The following is a 14,476-nucleotide window of genomic DNA, read 5'->3' as shown; positions in this document are numbered from 1 at the left end:
TCCTTCCTGCTTCTAGAAATGTATTTGGATCCCGGTCGATTCTAGATTTTATGGTCTCATGGTGTAATGGTTAGCACTCTGGACTCTGAATCCAGCGATCCGAGTTCAAATCTCAGTGAGACCTCAACGTTTCCTGAATTTCAATCTGGGTTAGTAAAATATCTTTCCATGGAACCTCCTGAAAATTTTTTTGGATCCTTGCTGGTCCTGGAAATTCGATTAGATACTTGCTGTTTCTGGAAATTCGATTGAATATTTGCTGATCCATGAACATTTTTTGTATCCATCCCGCTTCTAGGAATGTGTTTGGATCACGGTCGGTTCTGGATTTTATGGTCTCATGGTGTAATGGTTAGCACTCTGGACTCTGAATCCAGTGATCCGAGTTCAAATCTCGCTGAGGCTTCAACGTTTCCTGAATTTCAATCTGGGTTAGTAAAGTATCTTTCCATGGAACCTCCTTCGATTGAATATTTGCTGATCCATGAACATTTTTTGTTTCCAGGAAATTTCAATCCAGGTTAGTGAAGTATCTTTCCATGGAACCTCCTGAAAATGTTTTTGTATCCTTGCTGATCCTGGAAATTCGATTGGAAATTTGCTGATCCATGAAAATTTTTTGTATCCATCCCGCTTCTAGAAATGTGTTTGTATCCTGGTTGGTTCTGGATTTTATGGTCTCATGGTGTAATGGTTAGCACTCTGGACTCTGAATCCAGCGATCCGAGTTCAAATCTCGGTGAGACCTCAACATTTCCTGAATTTCAATCTGGGTTAGTAAAGTATCTTTCCATGGATCCTCCTGGAAATTCGATTGGATCCTTGCTGGACCTGGATACTTGCTGGTTCTGGAAATTCGATTGGATACTTGCTTTCGAGGAAATTTGTTTGTATCCTTCCGGCTTCTAGAAATTTGTTTGGATCCCGGTCGGTTCTGGGTTTTATGGTCCCATGGTGTAATGGTTAGCACTCTGGACTCTGAATCCAGCGATCCGAGTTCAAATCTCGGTGAGACCTCAACATTTCCTGAATTTCTGTCTGGGTTAGTAAAGTATCTTTCCATAGAACCTCCTGAAAATTTTTTGGATCCTTGCTGGTCCTGGAAACTCGATTAGATACTTGCTGTTTCTGGAAATTCGATTGAATATTTGCTGATCCATGAAAATTTTTTGTATCCATCCCGCTTCTAGAAATGTCTTTGGATCATGGTTGGTTCTGGATTTTATGGTCTCATGGTGTAATGGTTAGCACTTTGGACTTTGAATCCAGTGATCCGAGTTCAAATCTCGGTGAGACCTCAACGTTTCCTGAATTTCAGTCTGGGTTAGTAAAGTATCTTTCCATGGAACCTCCTGAAAATTAGTTTGGATCCTTGCTGGTCCTGGAAACTCCATTAGATACTTGCTGGTTCTGGAAATTCGATTGGATACTTGCTGTTTCTGGAAATTCGATTGGAAATTTGCTGATCCATGAAAATTTTTTGTATCCTTCTTACTTCTAGAAAATTTTTTGGTTCACGGTTGGTTCTGGATTTTATGGTCTCATGGTGTAATGGTTAGCACTCTGGACTTTGAATCCAGTGATCCGAGTTCAAATCTCGGTGAGACCTCAACGTTTCCTGAATTTCAGTCTGGGTTAGTAAAGTATCTTTCCATGGAACCTCCTAAAAAATTTTTTGGATCCTTGCTGGTCCTGGAAACTCGATTAGATACTTGCTGTTTCTGGAAATTCGATTGAATATTTGCTGATCCATGAACATTTTTTGTTTCCAGGAAATTTCAATCAGGGTTAGTAAAGTATCTTTCCATGGAACCTCCTGAAATTTTTTTTTTATCCTTGCTGGTCTGGAAACTCGATTAGATACTTGCTGTTTCTGGAAATTCGATTGAATATTTGCTGATCCATGAACATTTTTTGTATCCATCCCGCTTCTAGAAATGTGCTTGGATCACGGTCAGTTCTGGATTTTATGGTCTCATGGTGTAATGGTTAGCACTCTGGACTCTGATTCCAGCGATCCGAGTTCAAATCTCGGTGAGACCTCAATGTTTCCTGAGTTTCAATCTGGGTTAGTAAAGTATCTTTCCATGGATCCTCCTGGAAATTTGATTGGATAATTGTTGGTTCTGGAAATTCGATTGGATACTTGCTTTTCCAGGAAATTTGTTTGTATCCTTCCTGCTTCTAGAAATTTGTTTGGATCCCGGTCGATTCTAGATTTTATGGTCTCATGGTGTAATGGTTAGCACTCTGGACTCTGAATCCAGCGATCCGAGTTCAAATCTCAGTGAGACCTCAACGTTTCCTGAATTTCAATCTGGGTTAGTGAAGTATTTTTCCATGGAACCTCCTGAAAATATTTTTGGATCCTTGCTGGTCCTGTAAATTCGATTGAATACTTGCTGTTTCTTGAAATTCGATTGGAAATTTGCTGATCCATGAAAAAGATTTTGGATCCTTCTTGCTTCTAGAAATTTGTTTGGATCACGGTCGGTTCTGGATTTTATGGTCTCATGGTGTAATGGTTAGCACTCTGGACTCTGAATCCAGCGATCCGAGTTCAAATCTAGGTGAGACCTCAACGTTTCCTGAATTTCAATCTGGGTTAGTAAAGTATCTTTCCATGGATCTTCCTGAAAATCTTTTTTGTATCCTTGCTGGTCCTGGAAATTCGATTGAATACTTGCTGTTTCTGGAAATTCGATTGGAAATTTGCTGATCCATGAAAAAAAATTTGTATCCTTGCTGGTCCTGGAAATTCTATTGAATACTTGCTGTTTCTGGAAATTCGATTGGAAATTTGCTGATCCATGAACATTTTTTGTATCCATCCCGCTTCTAGAAATGTGTTTGGATCACGGTCGGTTCTGGATTTTATGGTCTCATGGTGTAATGGTTAGCACTCTGGACTCTGAATCCAGCGATCCGAGTTCAAATCTCGGTGAGACCTCAACGTTTCCTGAATCTAAATCTGGGATAGTAAAGTATCTTTCCATGGAACCTCCTGAAGATTTTTTTGTATCCTTGCTGGACCTGGAAATTCTATTGAATACTTGCTGTTTCTGGAAATTCGATTGGAAATTTGCTGATCCATGAAAATTTTTTGTATCCATCCCGCTTCTAGAAATGTGTTTGGATCATGGTCGGTTCTGGATTTTATGGTCTCATGGTGTAATGGTTAGCACTCTGGACTCTGAATCCAGCGATCCGAGTTCAAATCTCGGTGAGACCTCAACGTTTCCTGAATTTCAGTCTGGGTTAGTAAAGTATCTTTCCATGGATCTTCCTGGAAATTCGATTGGATACTCTTCTGGAAATTCGATTGGATACTTGCTTTTCCAGGACATTTTTTTGTATCCTTCTTGCTTCTAAAAATATTTTTGGATCCCGGTTTGTTCTGGATTTTATGTTCTCATGGTGTAATGGTTAGCACTTTGGACTTTGAATCCAGTGATCCGAGTTCAAATCTCGGTGAGACCTCAACGTTTCCTGAATTTCAGTCTGGGTTAGTAAAGTATCTTTCCATGGATCCTCCTGAAAAATTTTTTTGGATCCTTGCTGGTCCTGGAAACTCGATTAGATACTTGCTGTTTCTGGAAATTCGATTGAATATTTGCTGATCCATGAACATTTTTTGTTTCCAGGAAATTTCAATCTGGGTTAGTAAAGTATCTTTCCATGGAACCTCCTGAAATTTTTTTTTTATCCTTGCTGGTCTGGAAACTCGATTAGATACTTGCTGTTTCTGGAAATTCGATTGAATATTTGCTGATCCATGAACATTTTTTGTATCCATCCCGCTTCTAGAAATGTGCTTGGATCACGGTCAGTTCTGGATTTTATGGTCTCATGGTGTAATGGTTAGCACTCTGGACTCTGATTCCAGCGATCCGAGTTCAAATCTCAGTGAGACCTCAATGTTTCCTGAGTTTCAATCTGGGTTAGTAAAGTATCTTTCCATGGATCCTCCTGGAAATTTGATTGGATAATTGTTGGTTCTGGAAATTCGATTGGATACTTGCTTTTCCAGGAAATTTGTTTGTATCCTTCCTGCTTCTAGAAATTTATTTGGATCCCGGTCGATTCTAGATTTTATGGTCTCATGGTGTAATGGTTAGCACTCTGGACTCTGAATCCACCGATCCGAGTTCAAATCTCAGTGAGACCTCAACGTTTCCTGAATTTCAATCTGGGTTAGTAAAATATCTTTCCATGGAACCTCCTGAAAAATTTTTTGGATCCTTGCTGGTCCTGGAAATTCGATTAGATACTTGCTGTTTCTGGAAATTCGATTGAATATTTGCTGATCCATGAACATTTTTTGTATCCATCCCGCTTCTAGGAATGTGTTTGGATCACGATCGGTTCTGGATTTTATGGTCTCATGGTGTAATGGTTAGCACTCTGGACTCTGAATCCAGTGATCCGAGTTCAAATCTCGCTGAGGCTTCAACGTTTCCTGAATTTCAATCTGGGTTAGTAAAGTATCTTTCCATGGAACCTCCTTCGATTGAATATTTGCTGATCCATGAACATTTTTTGTTTCCAGGAAATTTCAATCCAGGTTAGTGAAGTATCTTTCCATGGAACCTCCTGAAAATGTTTTTGTATCCTTGCTGATCCTGGAAATTCGATTGGAAATTTGCTGATCCATGAAAATTTTTTGTATCCATCCCGCTTCTAGAAATGTGTTTGTATCCTGGTTGGTTCTGGATTTTATGGTCTCATGGTGTAATGGTTAGCACTCTGGACTCTGAATCCAGCGATCCGAGTTCAAATCTCGGTGAGACCTCAACATTTCCTGAATTTCAATCTGGGTTAGTAAAGTATCTTTCCATGGATCCTCCTGGAAATTCGATTGGATACTTGCTGTTTCTGGAAATTTGATTGGAAATTTACTGATCCATGAACATTTTTTGTATCCTTCTTTCTTATAGAACTTTTTTTGGATCCCGGTTTGTTCTGGATTTTATGGTCTCATGGTGTAATGGTTAGCACTCTGGACTCTGAATCCAGCGATCCGAGTTCAAATCTCGGTGAGACCTCAACATTTCCTGAATTTCAATCTGGGTTAGTAAAGTATCTTTCCATGGATCCTCCTGGAAATTCGATTGGATCCTTGCTGGACCTGGATACTTGCTGGTTCTGGAAATTCGATTGGATACTTGCTTTCGAGGAAATTTGTTTGTATCCTTCCGGCTTCTAGAAATTTGTTTGGATCCCGGTCGGTTCTGGGTTTTATGGTCCCATGGTGTAATGGTTAGCACTCTGGACTCTGAATCCAGCGATCCGAGTTCAAATCTCGGTGAGACCTCAACATTTCCTGAATTTCTGTCTGGGTTAGTAAAGTATCTTTCCATAGAACCTCCTGAAAATTTTTTGGATCCTTGCTGGTCCTGGAAACTCGATTAGATACTTGCTGTTTCTGGAAATTCGATTGAATATTTGCTGATCCATGAAAATTTTTTGTATCCATCCCGCTTCTAGAAATGTCTTTGGATCATGGTTGGTTCTGGATTTTATGGTCTCATGGTGTAATGGTTAGCACTTTGGACTTTGAATCCAGTGATCCGAGTTCAAATCTCGGTGAGACCTCAACGTTTCCTGAATTTCAGTCTGGGTTAGTAAAGTATCTTTCCATGGAACCTCCTGAAAATTAGTTTGGATCCTTGCTGGTCCTGGAAACTCCATTAGATACTTGCTGGTTCTGGAAATTCGATTGGATACTTGCTGTTTCTGGAAATTCGATTGGAAATTTGCTGATCCATGAAAATTATTTGTATCCTTCTTACTTCTAGAAAATTTTTTGGTTCACGGTTGGTTCTGGATTTTATGGTCTCATGGTGTAATGGTTAGCACTCTGGACTTTGAATCCAGTGATCCGAGTTCAAATCTCGGTGAGACCTCAACGTTTCCTGAATTTCAGTCTGGGTTAGTAAAGTATCTTTCCATGGAACCTCCTAAAAAATTTTTTGGATCCTTGCTGGTCCTGGAAACTCGATTAGATACTTGCTGTTTCTGGAAATTCGATTGAATATTTGCTGATCCATGAACATTTTTTGTTTCCAGGAAATTTCAATCAGGGTTAGTAAAGTATCTTTCCATGGAACCTCCTGAAATTTTTTTTTTATCCTTGCTGGTCTGGAAACTCGATTAGATACTTGCTGTTTCTGGAAATTCGATTGAATATTTGCTGATCCATGAACATTTTTTGTATCCATCCCGCTTCTAGAAATGTGCTTGGATCACGGTCAGTTCTGGATTTTGTGGTCTCATGGTGTAATGGTTAGCACTCTGGACTCTGATTCCAGCGATCCGAGTTCAAATCTCGGTGAGACCTCAATGTTTCCTGAGTTTCAATCTGGGTTAGTAAAGTATCTTTCCATGGATCCTCCTGGAAATTTGATTGGATAATTGTTGGTTCTGGAAATTCGATTGGATACTTGCTTTTCCAGGAAATTTGTTTGTATCCTTCCTGCTTCTAGAAATTTGTTTGGATCCTGGTTGGTTCTGGATTTTATGGTCTCATGGTGTAATGGTTAGCACTCTGGACTCTGAATCCAGCGATCCGAGTTCAAATCTCGGTGAGACCTCAACATTTCCTGAATTTCAATCTGGGTTAGTAAAGTATCTTTCCATGGATCCTCCTGGAAATTCGATTGGATACTTGCTGTTTCTGGAAATTTGATTGGAAATTTACTGATCCATGAACATTTTTTGTATCCTTCTTTCTTATAGAACTTTTTTTGGATCCCGGTTTGTTCTGGATTTTATGGTCTCATGGTGTAATGGTTAGCACTCTGGACTCTGAATCCAGCGATCTGAGTTCAAATCTCGGTGAGACCTCAACATTTCCTGAATTTCAATCTGGGTTAGTAAAGTATCTTTCCATGGATCCTCCTGGAAATTCGATTGGATCCTTGCTGGACCTGGATACTTGCTGGTTCTGGAAATTCGATTGGATACTTGCTTTCGAGGAAATTTGTTTGTATCCTTCCGGCTTCTAGAAATTTGTTTGGATCCCGGTCGGTTCTGGGTTTTATGGTCCCATGGTGTAATGGTTAGCACTCTGGACTCTGAATCCAGCGATCCGAGTTCAAATCTCGGTGAGACCTCAACATTTCCTGAATTTCTGTCTGGGTTAGTAAAGTATCTTTCCATAGAACCTCCTGAAAATTTTTTGGATCCTTGCTGGTCCTGGAAACTCGATTAGATACTTGCTGTTTCTGGAAATTCGATTGAATATTTGCTGATCCATGAAAAATTTTTGTATCCATCCCGCTTCTAGAAATGTCTTTGGATCATGGTTGGTTCTGGATTTTATGGTCTCATGGTGTAATGGTTAGCACTTTGGACTTTGAATCCAGTGATCCGAGTTCAAATCTCGGTGAGACCTCAACGTTTCCTGAATTTCAGTCTGGGTTAGTAAAGTATCTTTCCATGGAACCTCCTGAAAATTAGTTTGGATCCTTGCTGGTCCTGGAAACTCCATTAGATACTTGCTGGTTCTGGAAATTCGATTGGATACTTGCTGTTTCTGGAAATTCGATTGGAAATTTGCTGATCCATGAAAATTATTTGTATCCTTCTTACTTCTAGAAAATTTTTTGGTTCACGGTTGGTTCTGGATTTTATGGTCTCATGGTGTAATGGTTAGCACTCTGGACTTTGAATCCAGTGATCCGAGTTCAAATCTCGGTGAGACCTCAACGTTTCCTGAATTTCAGTCTGGGTTAGTAAAGTATCTTTCCATGGAACCTCCTAAAAAATTTTTTGGATCCTTGCTGGTCCTGGAAACTCGATTAGATACTTGCTGTTTCTGGAAATTCGATTGAATATTTGCTGATCCATGAACATTTTTTGTTTCCAGGAAATTTCAATCTGGGTTAGTAAAGTATCTTTCCATGGAACCTCCTGAAATTTTTTTTTTATCCTTGCTGGTCTGGAAACTCGATTAGATACTTGCTGTTTCTGGAAATTCGATTGAATATTTGCTGATCCATGAACATTTTTTGTATCCATCCCGCTTCTAGAAATGTGCTTGGATCACGGTCAGTTCTGGATTTTGTGGTCTCATGGTGTAATGGTTAGCACTCTGGACTCTGATTCCAGCGATCCGAGTTCAAATCTCGGTGAGACCTCAATGTTTCCTGAGTTTCAATCTGGGTTAGTAAAGTATCTTTCCATGGATCCTCCTGGAAATTTGATTGGATAATTGTTGGTTCTGGAAATTCGATTGGATACTTGCTTTTCCAGGAAATTTGTTTGTATCCTTCCTGCTTCTAGAAATTTGTTTGGATCCCGGTCGATTCTAGATTTTATGGTCTCATGGTGTAATGGTTAGCACTCTGGACTCTGAATCCAGCGATCCGAGTTCAAATCTCAGTGAGACCTCAACGTTTCCTGAATTTCAATCTGGGTTAGTGAAGTATTTTTCCATGGAACCTCCTGAAAATATTTTTGGATCCTTGCTGGTCCTGTAAATTCGATTGAATACTTGCTGTTTCTTGAAATTCGATTGGAAATTTGCTGATCCATGAAAAAGATTTTGGATCCTTCTTGCTTCTAGAAATTTGTTTGGATCACGGTCGGTTCTGGATTTTATGGTCTCATGGTGTAATGGTTAGCACTCTGGACTCTGAATCCAGCGATCCAAGTTCAAATCTAGGTGAGACCTCAACGTTTCCTGAATTTCAATCTGGGTTAGTAAAGTATCTTTCCATGGATCTTCCTGAAAATCTTTTTTGTATCCTTGCTGGTCCTGGAAATTCGATTGAATACTTGCTGTTTCTGGAAATTCGATTGGAAATTTGCTGATCCATGAAAAAAAATTTGTATCCTTGCTGGTCCTGGAAATTCTATTGAATACTTGCTGTTTCTGGAAATTCGATTGGAAATTTGCTGATCCATGAACATTTTTTGTATCCATCCCGCTTCTAGAAATGTGTTTGGATCACGGTCGGTTCTGGATTTTATGGTCTCATGGTGTAATGGTTAGCACTCTGGACTCTGAATCCAGCGATCCGAGTTCAAATCTCGGTGAGACCTCAACGTTTCCTGAATCTAAATCTGGGATAGTAAAGTATCTTTCCATGGAACCTCCTGAAGATTTTTTTGTATCCTTGCTGGACCTGTAAATTCTATTGAATACTTGCTGTTTCTGGAAATTCGATTGGAAATTTGCTGATCCATGAAAATTTTTTGTATCCATCCCGCTTCTAGAAATGTGTTTGGATCATGGTCGGTTCTGGATTTTATGGTCTCATGGTGTAATGGTTAGCACTCTGGACTCTGAATCCAGCGATCCGAGTTCAAATCTCGGTGAGACCTCAACGTTTCCTGAATTTCAGTCTGGGTTAGTAAAGTATCTTTCCATGGATCTTCCTGGAAATTCGATTGGATACTCTTCTGGAAATTCGATTGGATACTTGCTTTTCCAGGACATTTTTTTGTATCCTTCTTGCTTCTAAAAATATTTTTGGATCCCGGTTTGTTCTGGATTTTATGTTCTCATGGTGTAATGGTTAGCACTTTGGACTTTGAATCCAGTGATCCGAGTTCAAATCTCGGTGAGACCTCAACGTTTCCTGAATTTCAGTCTGGGTTAGTAAAGTATCTTTCCATGGATCCTCCTGAAAAATTTTTTTGGATCCTTGCTGGTCCTGGAAACTCGATTAGATACTTGCTGTTTCTTGAAATTCGATTGAATATTTGCTGATCCATGAACATTTTTTGTTTCCAGGAAATTTCAATCTGGGTTAGTAAAGTATCTTTCCATGGAACCTCCTGAAATTTTTTTTTTATCCTTGCTGGTCTGGAAACTCGATTAGATACTTGCTGTTTCTGGAAATTCGATTGAATATTTGCTGATCCATGAACATTTTTTGTATCCATCCCGCTTCTAGAAATGTGCTTGGATCACGGTCAGTTCTGGATTTTATGGTCTCATGGTGTAATGGTTAGCACTCTGGACTCTGATTCCAGCGATCCGAGTTCAAATCTCAGTGAGACCTCAATGTTTCCTGAGTTTCAATCTGGGTTAGTAAAGTATCTTTCCATGGATCCTCCTGGAAATTTGATTGGATAATTGTTGGTTCTGGAAATTCGATTGGATACTTGCTTTTCCAGGAAATTTGTTTGTATCCTTCCTGCTTCTAGAAATTTATTTGGATCCCGGTCGATTCTAGACTTTATGGTCTCATGGTGTAATGGTTAGCACTCTGGACTCTGAATCCAGCGATCCGAGTTCAAATCTCGGTGAGACCTCAACGTTTCCTGAATTTCAATCTGGCTTAGTAAAGTATTTTTCCATGGAACCTCCTGAAAATATTTTTGGATCCTTGCTGGTCCTGTAAATTCGATTGAATACTTGCTGTTTCTGGAAATTCGATTGGAAATTTTCTGATCCATGAAAATGTTTTGTATCCATCCCGCTTCTAGAAATGTGTTTGGATCATGGTCGGTTCTGGATTTTATGGTCTCATGGTGTAATGGTTAGCACTCTGGACTCTAAATCCAGCGATCCGAGTTCAAATCTCGGTGAGACCTCAACGTTTCCTGTATATCAACCTGGGTTAGTAAAGTATCTTTCCATGGATCTTCCTGGAAATTCGATTGGATACTCTTCTGGAAATTCGATTGGATACTTGCTTTTCCAGGACATTTTTTTGTATCCTTCTTGCTTCTAAAAATTTTTTTGGATCCCGGTTTGTTCTGGATTTTATGTTCTCATGGTGTAATGGTTAGCACTTTGGACTTTGAATCCAGTGATCCGAGTTCAAATCTCGGTGAGACCTCAACGTTTCCTGAATTTCAGTCTGGGTTAGTAAAGTATCTTTCCATGGATCCTCCTGAAAACATTTTTTGGATCCTTGCTGGTCCTGGAAATTCGATTAGATACTTGCTGTTTCTGGAAATTCGATTGAATATTTGCTGATCCATGAACATTTTTTGTTTCCAGGAAATTTCAATCTGGGTTAGTAAAGTATCTTTCCATGGAACCTCCTGAAATTTTTTTTTTATCCTTGCTGGTCTGGAAACTCGATTAGATACTTGCTGTTTCTGGAAATTCGATTGAATATTTGCTGATCCATGAACATTTTTTGTATCCATCCCGCTTCTAGAAATGTGTTTGGATCACGGTCAGTTCTGGATTTTATGGTCTCATGGTGTAATGGTTAGCACTCTGGACTCTGATTCCAGCGATCCGAGTTCAAATCTCGGTGAGACCTCAATGTTTCCTGAGTTTCAATCTGGGTTAGTAAAGTATCTTTCCATGGATCCTCCTGGAAATTTGATTGGATAATTGTTGGTTCTGGAAATTCGATTGGATACTTGCTTTTCCAGGAAATTTGTTTGTATCCTTCCTGCTTCAAGAAATTTGTTTGGATCCCGGTCGATTCTAGATTTTATGGTCTCATGGTGTAATGGTTAGCACTCTGGACTCTGAATCCAGCGATCCGAGTTCAAATCTCGGTGAGACCTCAACGTTTCCTGAATTTCAATCTGGGTTAGTAAAGTATTTTTCCATGGAACCTCCTGAAAATATTTTTGGATCCTTGCTTGTCCTGTAAATTCGATTGAATACTTGCTGTTTCTGGAAATTCGATTGGAAATTTGCTGATCCATGAACATTTTTTGTATCCATCCCGCTTCTAGAAATGTGTTTGGATCACGGTCGGTTCTGGATTTTATGGTCTCATGGTGTAATGGTTAGCACTCTGGACTCTGAATCCAGCGATCCGAGTTCAAATCTCGGTGAGACCTCAACGTTACCTGTATTTCAACCTGGGTTAGTAAAGTATCTTTCCATGGATCTTCCTGGAAATTCGATTGGATACTCTTCTGGAAATTCGATTGGATACTTGCTTTTCCAGGACATTTTTTTGTATCCTTCTTGCTTCTAAAAATTTTTTTGGATCCCGGTTTGTTCTGGATTTTATGGTCTCATGGTGTAATGGTTAGCACTTTGGACTTTGAATCCAGTGATCCGAGTTCAAATCTCGGTGAGACCTCAACATTTCCTGAATTTCAGTCTGGGTTAGTAAAGTATCTTTCCATGGAACCTCCTGAAAATTAGTTTGGATCCTTGCTGGTCCTGGAAACTCCATTAGATACTTGCTGGTTCTGGAAATTCGATTGGATACTTGCTGTTCCTGGAAATTCGATTGGAAATTTGCTGATCCATGAAAGTTTTTTGTATCCTTCTTACTTCTAGAAAATTTTTTGGATCACGGTTGGTTCTGGATTTTATGGTCTCATGGTGTAATGGTTAGCACTCTGGACTTTGAATCCAGTGATCCGAGTTCAAATCTCGGTGAGACCTCAACGTTTCCTGAATTTCAATCTGGGTTAGTAAAGTATCTTTCCATGGAACCTCCTGAAGATTTTTTTTGGATCCTTGCTGGTCCTGGAAACTCGATTAGATACTTGCTGTTTCTGGAAATTCGATTGAATATTTGCTGATCCATGAACATTTTTTGTTTCCAGGAAATTTCAATCTGGGTTAGTAAAGTATCTTTCCATGGAACCTCCTGAAATTTTTTTTTTATCCTTGCTGGTCTGGAAACTCGATTAGATACTTGCTGTTTCTGGAAATTCGATTGAATATTTGCTGATCCATGAACATTTTTTGTATCATCCCGCTTCTAGAAATGTGCTTGGATCACGGTCAGTTCTGGATTGTATGGTCTCATGGTGTAATGGTTAGCACTCTGGACTCTGATTCCAGCGATCCGAGTTTATATCTCGGTGAGACCTCAATGTTTCCTGAGTTTCAATCTGGGTTAGTAAAGTATCTTTCCATGGATCCTCCTGGAAATTTGATTGGATAATTGTTGGTTCTGGAAATTCGATTGGATACTTGCTTTTCCAGGAAATTTGTTTGTATCCTTCCTGCTTCTAGAAATTTGTTTGGATCCCGGTCGATTCTAGATTTTATGGTCTCATGGTGTAATGGTTAGCACTCTGGACTCTGAATCCAGCGATCCGAGTTCAAATCTTGGTGAGACCTCAACGTTTCCTGAATCTAAATCTGGGATAGTAAAGTATCTTTCCATGGAACCTCCTGAAGATTTTTTTGTATCCTTGCTGGACCTGGAAATTCTATTGAATACTTGCTGTTTCTGGAAATTCGATTGGAAATTTGCTGATCCATGAAAATTTTTTGTATCCATCCTACTTCTAGAAATGTGCTTGGATCACGGTCAGTTCTGGATTTTATGGTCTCATGGTGTAATGGTTAGCACTCTGGACTCTGATTCCAGCGATCCGAGTTCAAATCTCGGTGAGACCTCAATGTTTCCTGAGTTTCAATCTGGGTTAGTAAAGTATCTTTCCATGGATCTTCCTGGAAATTCGATTGGATACTCTTCTGGAAATTCGATTGGATACTTGCTTTTCCAGGACATTTTTTTGTATCCTTCTTGCTTCTAAAAATTTTTTTGGATCCCGGTTTGTTCTGGATTTTATGTTCTCTTGGTGTAATGGTTAGCACTTTGGACTTTGAATCCAGTGATCCGAGTTCAAATCTCGGTGAGACCTCAATGTTTCCTGAATTTCAGTCTGGGTTAGTAAAGTATCTTTCCATGGAACCTCCTGAAATTTTTTTTTTATCCTTGCTGGTCTGGAAACTCGATTAGATACTTGCTGTTTCTGGAAATTCGATTGAATATTTGCTGATCCATGAACATTTTTTGTATCCATCCCGCTTCTAGAAATGTACTTGGATCACGGTCAGTTCTGGATTTTATGGTCTCATGGTGTAATGGTTAGCACTCTGGACTCTGATTCCAGCGATCCGAGTTCAAATCTCGGGGAGACCTCAATGTTTCCTGAGTTTCAATCTGGGTTAGTAAAGTATCTTTCCATGGATCCTCCTGGAAATTTGATTGGATAATTGTTGGTTCTGGAAATTCGATTGGATACTTGCTTTTCCAGGAAATTTGTTTGTATCCTTCCTGCTTCTAGAAATTTGTTTGGATCCCGGTCGATTCTAGATTTTATGGTCTCATGGTGTAATGGTTAGCACTCTGGACTCTGAATCCAGCGATCCGAGTTCAAATCTCGGTGAGACCTCAACGTTTCCTGAATTTCAATCTGGGTTAGTAAAGTATTTTTCCATGGAACCTCCTGAAAATATTTTTGGATCCTTGCTGGTCCTGTAAATTCGATTGAATACTTGCTGTTTCTGGAAATTCGATTGGAAATTTGCTGATCCATGAAAAAGATTTTGGATCCTTCTTGCTTCTAGAAATTTGTTTGGATCACGGTCGGTTCTGGATTTTATGGTGTAATGGTTAGCACTCTGGACTCTGAATCCAGCGATCCGAGTTCAAATCTCGGTGAGACGTCAACGTTTCCTGAATTTCAATCTGGGTTAGTAAAGTATCTTTCCATGGAACCTCCTGAAAATCTTTTTGTATCCTTGCTGGTCCTGGAAATTCGATTGAATACTTGCTGTTTCTGGAAATTCGAT

General features: G+C 39.5%; 45 non-coding genes across 45 annotated transcripts; all 45 read left to right on the top strand.

The window, feature by feature from the left end:
* Nucleotides 1–52: 52 nt before the first annotated feature.
* Nucleotides 53–124, top strand: trnaq-cug (transfer RNA glutamine (anticodon CUG)). Its single transcript has one exon. It is a non-coding gene; the product is annotated as a tRNA-Gln (tRNA).
* Nucleotides 125–334: 210 nt separating this feature from the next.
* Nucleotides 335–406, top strand: trnaq-cug (transfer RNA glutamine (anticodon CUG)). Its single transcript has one exon. It is a non-coding gene; the product is annotated as a tRNA-Gln (tRNA).
* Nucleotides 407–676: 270 nt separating this feature from the next.
* On the top strand, nucleotides 677–748 carry trnaq-cug (transfer RNA glutamine (anticodon CUG)). Its single transcript has one exon. It is a non-coding gene; the product is annotated as a tRNA-Gln (tRNA).
* A 197-nt stretch (nucleotides 749–945) lies between these two features.
* Nucleotides 946–1,017, top strand: trnaq-cug (transfer RNA glutamine (anticodon CUG)). The gene has a single exon. It is a non-coding gene; the product is annotated as a tRNA-Gln (tRNA).
* Nucleotides 1,018–1,226: 209 nt separating this feature from the next.
* trnaq-uug (transfer RNA glutamine (anticodon UUG)) lies at nucleotides 1,227–1,298 on the top strand. Its single transcript has one exon. It is a non-coding gene; the product is annotated as a tRNA-Gln (tRNA).
* Nucleotides 1,299–1,537: 239 nt separating this feature from the next.
* On the top strand, nucleotides 1,538–1,609 carry trnaq-uug (transfer RNA glutamine (anticodon UUG)). The gene has a single exon. It is a non-coding gene; the product is annotated as a tRNA-Gln (tRNA).
* A 362-nt stretch (nucleotides 1,610–1,971) lies between these two features.
* trnaq-cug (transfer RNA glutamine (anticodon CUG)) lies at nucleotides 1,972–2,043 on the top strand. Its single transcript has one exon. It is a non-coding gene; the product is annotated as a tRNA-Gln (tRNA).
* A 181-nt stretch (nucleotides 2,044–2,224) lies between these two features.
* Nucleotides 2,225–2,296, top strand: trnaq-cug (transfer RNA glutamine (anticodon CUG)). Its single transcript has one exon. It is a non-coding gene; the product is annotated as a tRNA-Gln (tRNA).
* Nucleotides 2,297–2,507: 211 nt separating this feature from the next.
* Nucleotides 2,508–2,579, top strand: trnaq-cug (transfer RNA glutamine (anticodon CUG)). Its single transcript has one exon. It is a non-coding gene; the product is annotated as a tRNA-Gln (tRNA).
* A 299-nt stretch (nucleotides 2,580–2,878) lies between these two features.
* trnaq-cug (transfer RNA glutamine (anticodon CUG)) lies at nucleotides 2,879–2,950 on the top strand. The gene has a single exon. It is a non-coding gene; the product is annotated as a tRNA-Gln (tRNA).
* A 210-nt stretch (nucleotides 2,951–3,160) lies between these two features.
* trnaq-cug (transfer RNA glutamine (anticodon CUG)) lies at nucleotides 3,161–3,232 on the top strand. The gene has a single exon. It is a non-coding gene; the product is annotated as a tRNA-Gln (tRNA).
* A 176-nt stretch (nucleotides 3,233–3,408) lies between these two features.
* On the top strand, nucleotides 3,409–3,480 carry trnaq-uug (transfer RNA glutamine (anticodon UUG)). The gene has a single exon. It is a non-coding gene; the product is annotated as a tRNA-Gln (tRNA).
* A 363-nt stretch (nucleotides 3,481–3,843) lies between these two features.
* trnaq-cug (transfer RNA glutamine (anticodon CUG)) lies at nucleotides 3,844–3,915 on the top strand. Its single transcript has one exon. It is a non-coding gene; the product is annotated as a tRNA-Gln (tRNA).
* A 463-nt stretch (nucleotides 3,916–4,378) lies between these two features.
* trnaq-cug (transfer RNA glutamine (anticodon CUG)) lies at nucleotides 4,379–4,450 on the top strand. Its single transcript has one exon. It is a non-coding gene; the product is annotated as a tRNA-Gln (tRNA).
* Nucleotides 4,451–4,720: 270 nt separating this feature from the next.
* Nucleotides 4,721–4,792, top strand: trnaq-cug (transfer RNA glutamine (anticodon CUG)). The gene has a single exon. It is a non-coding gene; the product is annotated as a tRNA-Gln (tRNA).
* Nucleotides 4,793–4,973: 181 nt separating this feature from the next.
* Nucleotides 4,974–5,045, top strand: trnaq-cug (transfer RNA glutamine (anticodon CUG)). The gene has a single exon. It is a non-coding gene; the product is annotated as a tRNA-Gln (tRNA).
* Nucleotides 5,046–5,242: 197 nt separating this feature from the next.
* trnaq-cug (transfer RNA glutamine (anticodon CUG)) lies at nucleotides 5,243–5,314 on the top strand. Its single transcript has one exon. It is a non-coding gene; the product is annotated as a tRNA-Gln (tRNA).
* Nucleotides 5,315–5,523: 209 nt separating this feature from the next.
* Nucleotides 5,524–5,595, top strand: trnaq-uug (transfer RNA glutamine (anticodon UUG)). The gene has a single exon. It is a non-coding gene; the product is annotated as a tRNA-Gln (tRNA).
* Nucleotides 5,596–5,834: 239 nt separating this feature from the next.
* Nucleotides 5,835–5,906, top strand: trnaq-uug (transfer RNA glutamine (anticodon UUG)). Its single transcript has one exon. It is a non-coding gene; the product is annotated as a tRNA-Gln (tRNA).
* Nucleotides 5,907–6,268: 362 nt separating this feature from the next.
* Nucleotides 6,269–6,340, top strand: trnaq-cug (transfer RNA glutamine (anticodon CUG)). Its single transcript has one exon. It is a non-coding gene; the product is annotated as a tRNA-Gln (tRNA).
* A 181-nt stretch (nucleotides 6,341–6,521) lies between these two features.
* Nucleotides 6,522–6,593, top strand: trnaq-cug (transfer RNA glutamine (anticodon CUG)). Its single transcript has one exon. It is a non-coding gene; the product is annotated as a tRNA-Gln (tRNA).
* A 181-nt stretch (nucleotides 6,594–6,774) lies between these two features.
* On the top strand, nucleotides 6,775–6,846 carry trnaq-cug (transfer RNA glutamine (anticodon CUG)). The gene has a single exon. It is a non-coding gene; the product is annotated as a tRNA-Gln (tRNA).
* A 197-nt stretch (nucleotides 6,847–7,043) lies between these two features.
* Nucleotides 7,044–7,115, top strand: trnaq-cug (transfer RNA glutamine (anticodon CUG)). Its single transcript has one exon. It is a non-coding gene; the product is annotated as a tRNA-Gln (tRNA).
* Nucleotides 7,116–7,324: 209 nt separating this feature from the next.
* On the top strand, nucleotides 7,325–7,396 carry trnaq-uug (transfer RNA glutamine (anticodon UUG)). The gene has a single exon. It is a non-coding gene; the product is annotated as a tRNA-Gln (tRNA).
* Nucleotides 7,397–7,635: 239 nt separating this feature from the next.
* trnaq-uug (transfer RNA glutamine (anticodon UUG)) lies at nucleotides 7,636–7,707 on the top strand. Its single transcript has one exon. It is a non-coding gene; the product is annotated as a tRNA-Gln (tRNA).
* Nucleotides 7,708–8,069: 362 nt separating this feature from the next.
* trnaq-cug (transfer RNA glutamine (anticodon CUG)) lies at nucleotides 8,070–8,141 on the top strand. The gene has a single exon. It is a non-coding gene; the product is annotated as a tRNA-Gln (tRNA).
* Nucleotides 8,142–8,322: 181 nt separating this feature from the next.
* On the top strand, nucleotides 8,323–8,394 carry trnaq-cug (transfer RNA glutamine (anticodon CUG)). The gene has a single exon. It is a non-coding gene; the product is annotated as a tRNA-Gln (tRNA).
* Nucleotides 8,395–8,605: 211 nt separating this feature from the next.
* trnaq-cug (transfer RNA glutamine (anticodon CUG)) lies at nucleotides 8,606–8,677 on the top strand. Its single transcript has one exon. It is a non-coding gene; the product is annotated as a tRNA-Gln (tRNA).
* Nucleotides 8,678–8,976: 299 nt separating this feature from the next.
* trnaq-cug (transfer RNA glutamine (anticodon CUG)) lies at nucleotides 8,977–9,048 on the top strand. The gene has a single exon. It is a non-coding gene; the product is annotated as a tRNA-Gln (tRNA).
* A 210-nt stretch (nucleotides 9,049–9,258) lies between these two features.
* Nucleotides 9,259–9,330, top strand: trnaq-cug (transfer RNA glutamine (anticodon CUG)). Its single transcript has one exon. It is a non-coding gene; the product is annotated as a tRNA-Gln (tRNA).
* A 176-nt stretch (nucleotides 9,331–9,506) lies between these two features.
* On the top strand, nucleotides 9,507–9,578 carry trnaq-uug (transfer RNA glutamine (anticodon UUG)). Its single transcript has one exon. It is a non-coding gene; the product is annotated as a tRNA-Gln (tRNA).
* A 363-nt stretch (nucleotides 9,579–9,941) lies between these two features.
* trnaq-cug (transfer RNA glutamine (anticodon CUG)) lies at nucleotides 9,942–10,013 on the top strand. Its single transcript has one exon. It is a non-coding gene; the product is annotated as a tRNA-Gln (tRNA).
* Nucleotides 10,014–10,194: 181 nt separating this feature from the next.
* trnaq-cug (transfer RNA glutamine (anticodon CUG)) lies at nucleotides 10,195–10,266 on the top strand. The gene has a single exon. It is a non-coding gene; the product is annotated as a tRNA-Gln (tRNA).
* A 458-nt stretch (nucleotides 10,267–10,724) lies between these two features.
* Nucleotides 10,725–10,796, top strand: trnaq-uug (transfer RNA glutamine (anticodon UUG)). Its single transcript has one exon. It is a non-coding gene; the product is annotated as a tRNA-Gln (tRNA).
* Nucleotides 10,797–11,159: 363 nt separating this feature from the next.
* On the top strand, nucleotides 11,160–11,231 carry trnaq-cug (transfer RNA glutamine (anticodon CUG)). The gene has a single exon. It is a non-coding gene; the product is annotated as a tRNA-Gln (tRNA).
* Nucleotides 11,232–11,412: 181 nt separating this feature from the next.
* trnaq-cug (transfer RNA glutamine (anticodon CUG)) lies at nucleotides 11,413–11,484 on the top strand. The gene has a single exon. It is a non-coding gene; the product is annotated as a tRNA-Gln (tRNA).
* Nucleotides 11,485–11,694: 210 nt separating this feature from the next.
* Nucleotides 11,695–11,766, top strand: trnaq-cug (transfer RNA glutamine (anticodon CUG)). Its single transcript has one exon. It is a non-coding gene; the product is annotated as a tRNA-Gln (tRNA).
* Nucleotides 11,767–11,942: 176 nt separating this feature from the next.
* On the top strand, nucleotides 11,943–12,014 carry trnaq-uug (transfer RNA glutamine (anticodon UUG)). The gene has a single exon. It is a non-coding gene; the product is annotated as a tRNA-Gln (tRNA).
* Nucleotides 12,015–12,253: 239 nt separating this feature from the next.
* On the top strand, nucleotides 12,254–12,325 carry trnaq-uug (transfer RNA glutamine (anticodon UUG)). The gene has a single exon. It is a non-coding gene; the product is annotated as a tRNA-Gln (tRNA).
* Nucleotides 12,326–12,687: 362 nt separating this feature from the next.
* On the top strand, nucleotides 12,688–12,759 carry trnaq-cug (transfer RNA glutamine (anticodon CUG)). Its single transcript has one exon. It is a non-coding gene; the product is annotated as a tRNA-Gln (tRNA).
* A 181-nt stretch (nucleotides 12,760–12,940) lies between these two features.
* On the top strand, nucleotides 12,941–13,012 carry trnaq-cug (transfer RNA glutamine (anticodon CUG)). The gene has a single exon. It is a non-coding gene; the product is annotated as a tRNA-Gln (tRNA).
* Nucleotides 13,013–13,222: 210 nt separating this feature from the next.
* trnaq-cug (transfer RNA glutamine (anticodon CUG)) lies at nucleotides 13,223–13,294 on the top strand. Its single transcript has one exon. It is a non-coding gene; the product is annotated as a tRNA-Gln (tRNA).
* Nucleotides 13,295–13,751: 457 nt separating this feature from the next.
* On the top strand, nucleotides 13,752–13,823 carry trnaq-cug (transfer RNA glutamine (anticodon CUG)). Its single transcript has one exon. It is a non-coding gene; the product is annotated as a tRNA-Gln (tRNA).
* A 181-nt stretch (nucleotides 13,824–14,004) lies between these two features.
* trnaq-cug (transfer RNA glutamine (anticodon CUG)) lies at nucleotides 14,005–14,076 on the top strand. The gene has a single exon. It is a non-coding gene; the product is annotated as a tRNA-Gln (tRNA).
* A 203-nt stretch (nucleotides 14,077–14,279) lies between these two features.
* Nucleotides 14,280–14,353, top strand: trnaq-cug (transfer RNA glutamine (anticodon CUG)). Its single transcript has one exon. It is a non-coding gene; the product is annotated as a tRNA-Gln (tRNA).
* The last annotated feature ends 123 nt before the right edge of the window (nucleotides 14,354–14,476 follow it).

This window comes from Cololabis saira, chromosome 4, assembly GCF_033807715.1.
Source record: "Cololabis saira isolate AMF1-May2022 chromosome 4, fColSai1.1, whole genome shotgun sequence".
Classification (NCBI taxonomy): domain Eukaryota; kingdom Metazoa; phylum Chordata; class Actinopteri; order Beloniformes; family Belonidae; genus Cololabis; species Cololabis saira.
The sequence above is the reverse complement of the archived record's forward strand: the minus strand, read 5'-3'. Positions and strand labels throughout refer to the sequence as shown.